Source organism: Triticum aestivum, chromosome 7B (assembly GCF_018294505.1).
Source record: "Triticum aestivum cultivar Chinese Spring chromosome 7B, IWGSC CS RefSeq v2.1, whole genome shotgun sequence".
NCBI lineage: Eukaryota > Viridiplantae > Streptophyta > Magnoliopsida > Poales > Poaceae > Triticum > Triticum aestivum.
The window spans coordinates 27,984,216-27,988,039 of NC_057813.1; the positions used below are offsets into that span (position 1 = coordinate 27,984,216).

At 41.2% G+C, this 3,824-nt stretch overlaps 1 pseudogene; it reads right to left on the reverse strand.

The window, feature by feature from the left end:
• Window positions 1–1,142: 1,142 nt before the first annotated feature.
• Window positions 1,143–1,375, reverse strand: LOC123163478 (uncharacterized; annotated as a pseudogene).
• Window positions 1,376–3,824: the final 2,449 nt, after the last annotated feature.

A 3,824-nucleotide genomic window follows, 5' to 3' on the forward strand; every position in this document is an offset into this window, starting at 1 on the left:
CGCCATGGCAGTCGTCATCTGGTTCTAACTTGTAGTTCCACTGATGAATTCAGTGCTACAGCCATGTATAGTATATATCACACACAGAGTGTGTGAAGCTTTGGAAAAAAAAGTGTACAGTACAGGGCCTTGGCTCACGTGTCAAGTTGCCAAGTTGCTGTAGTAGCATGTACTCAATCTCTCCGGCAATGCTACACGTACAAACGATTTACAGGCTTTTACAGGATGGTTAACCTTGATTGGTCAATAGATGAGCGGGGCGGCCCATTCCTCTGAAAATCAGGGGGGGAGAGGTTGGTGATTGGTTGTTAGATGGAAGAAGCGTGTAAAAGTGTGTAAGTCTTTGTATGTCTAGCATTTTTGCAATCTCTCATGCTATGGGCCTGGACGGCAAGTCCTTCAGTCCGTACAGTACGTGGACCCTGAATACTACCAGATGGAGTATAATAAGGATTGAAGATAAAGGTGGGGAACGCGATGGTTCCAGGTATTGAGCAGGAGCCGACAAGGTTGACCGTGTGGCTTGCTTGTCTTGAGTGAGAGAGAAGCACGTGCTCAGCTCCATCACCCTGACGGCTCTCATTTCTCCCCATTCCGGGCCGTAGGTGAGTGATGTGATACCGTGATGGTCCTGTGATCAGTAAGGTGTGCAGAGTTTTCATACTACCAGAACCGAGGGGCAGCTAGCATTCCTCTTGTGCTTCGCTCGAAAACCTGGTGTCCAAGCTCACAGGAGCGTGGCTTTGGTGCTTGTGTTGTGTGTTATCAGTTTCAGTAATGAAAGGAAATTTAGCCTGAGAAATGCTGTGATCTGGCAAGAACGAACGAAAGAAAGAAAGGAAAAAAGTCTTGCCTGTAAACGTTGCGCTTGCGCTGACCAGTCTCCTTCGGTGCAGATGTGGTTGGTTCTTCCAATGGCCGCTGCATCAAATTAAAGGATCACGGACGATTGGACGAGCTCCACTCTGATTTATTAAGCATCCAAAGATGAGGACTTGTTCCATTCTGATTACCCCCGGGCTGTTGCGGTGTTGGCTGGTTGGACGTTTTGTACCTGAACGAACTACCTTGTTTGACGCTGGTGTTCACAGGGCTATCTGCTTTGTAAAAACTGGGCTGTAAAAATGGCAAAAAGAGTAGAGAGCCTGTCAGACAACCCGAGAGCCACCCCCTGGCCAGCTAGAGCTGAACAAGAACGATCCTCTGCAGGCATGGGATCAGTCAGACTGATCCGAGCCGTTAATCACGCTCAAAAGCCCACAGGTCGGTCAGATGTCATCAACCAAGCATAAGTGCTTGCCTCCTTATGCCTCCTTATTAGTCAAGGATGCAGCGGTACGATCCTATAGAACAGATCGTGTTCAAGTAAGGTCGTGAATCAAAGCAGTGGAAAACCCCTTTTAAGCTGCTTCTGCTGAGCGTAAACAGCCGAGGTGGTACTAATATAAACGCCTCTCTACTCAGCGTACTGGCGCTGAGCATGTAACGGACCGGCCCAATATGCTATGGTGGTCTGGAGTTCCGGCCCCGCTCGCCCGCTAAAAATCAAACGCCGAGGCTGAAGACCCAGTAATTCCCTATTGGATTGTCTCAAAAAAAAAAAGTAATTCCCTATTGGACAGTCGTGGGAGCTCCTATTTGGCGCGTTCGGCGCCGGGGAAGCGAACCGGCGCCTGCTGGCAGCGCCAAGTGGGCCGGCCCACAGACGGAGCGAGCAGTAAACGGCCGCGTGAAAAAAGAAAGCGAAAATGTGGTAGAACCACGACTCGAACTCACGCGCAAGGCAGCGGGATTTTTCGGCTAACCACTACAGCTTCGGATGACTAGTGATTCAAATCAAACGCGAACTCCATAAGAGCCGCGCCATTTATTGCACAAAAAAAATACAGTTTACTCTATAACTTGTATTTTCGAATTTCTTAAATATTGTACGTTTTACTTTATAGCTTGAACAAAAGTTCATTGAATTTGAAAATAAGTTCAGCAAATTGAAAAAAGTTCATCGGATTTGGAAAAAGTTCATGAATTTTGAAAAGAGTTCATCCCGTTTATGAAAAAAAGTTCATCGAATTTGAAAAAGGTTCAAAAATTTGAAAAAAAGTTCATCGGATTTGAGAAAATTCATCAAATTTAGAAAAAGTTTGTCGATTTTGAAAAGTGTTCATCAGGTTTGAAAAAAAATTCATCGATTTTTTAAAACAATTCATCAAATTTGAAAAAGTTCATCAAATTTTGAAAAAAGTTCACCAGATTTGAAAAAAGTTCATCGAATTTTGAAAAAAAGTTCATCGATTTTGAAAACAGTTCATCATATTTAATAAAAGTTCATCAGATAACAAAAGTTCATCAAATTTGAAAAAAAGTTCACAAATCTAATAAAAGTTCATCGAACTCAAAAGAAGAAAAAGGAAACAACAGAAAAAGGAAAACAGAAAACGAAAACAGAAAAAGGTAAAAAGGAAACTGTAAAAGGAAGTAAAAGTTCATTCTAAACAAATAAGGTGTGTTGGCGTGCTGGTTGCACCCGCGGTACTACGTGCGCGAGGTCCCTGGTTCGAATCATAGCTAACACAGGTCTTTTCTCTGATTTAAAACAGAGAAGAAAAAAAGCTATTGGGCTGGCCCATCGCGCGAGCTCTGCCTTTTCTCCGATTTAAAACAGAGAAGAAAAAAAGCTATTGGGCCGGCCCATCGCGCGAGCTCTGCGGGCGCATATGCGCCAAATAGGAAATCCCGACAGTCGTTGCGTCATAATGTCGAGCAAACTCACAGGGACCAAGCCGGATCGAGTGCACTGGACCGGCGGCCCAGTTGCGTGATTTGTTACCTTCGGTTTTAGGAACCTTCTAGTTTGGGAACCTTGCAGAAGGTTCTCCGAACCGGATTGTTTTGTTTCTTTTTCTTATTTTTTATTCTTATTTTGTTTTTTTTTGTTTTTCGTTTTCCCTTTTCTGTTTCTCTTTTTATTTTCTTTCCTTTTTTATTCTCTTTTTCAACAAATGTTCAGAAATTTAAAAAATGTTTCCATTTTAATTTTTTTTCACAAATTCCAACATTTTTGGGGAATTTCAAAAAGAAAAATCCCATTTGCAAAATTTTGTTTGCAAATTTAAAAAATGATCTTTGATTTTTTTTGTAAATGCAAAAAATGTTCGCCAATTTCCAAAAATGTTCATACTTTCCAGTTTTGTTCACGAATTTGAAAGTTGTTCATGTTTCAAAATTCATTCCGACACTCAAAAAAAGGTCTGCGAATTTAAAAAAAGGTTCGCATTTTTATTTTTGTCCGCGAATCTAAAAGATGTTTGGGAATTCAAATAATATTTCAGCTTTCTGAATTTGTTCACAAATTTAAAAAATGTTCAAGTTTTCCAATTTTGTGGAAAGATAATTCATCTAGGTTTCCAATCTTGGCAAATATGGCTCGTGATATTCTTGCTATCCCCATTACAACGGTGGCTTCTGAGTCTGCCTTTAGCACAAGTGGACGCATACTTGATGTCTTTAGGATATCTCTAACCCCATTTATGGTACAAGTTTTAGTTTGGAGGCAAGACTGGCTGAGAAGATCAATCGATCCCGTCGACATCAAGGAGAATTTAGAAGAATTAGAAGTGCTAGAAAAAGGTAAAACAATCAGCCAACTTGTCCATACATTTGTTTTTTATTGTAGAGACTAATATGCATGATAATCAGCCAACTCTGACACCTTGTAAAATGGCATTGTTAACTTCCAGCTTGCACTTTACTAATTTAGATAATAAGACCAACTGGTTGTTTAACTAGGTATATTTCTTAGCACCACCGGTTTCTTTTTTTATCAG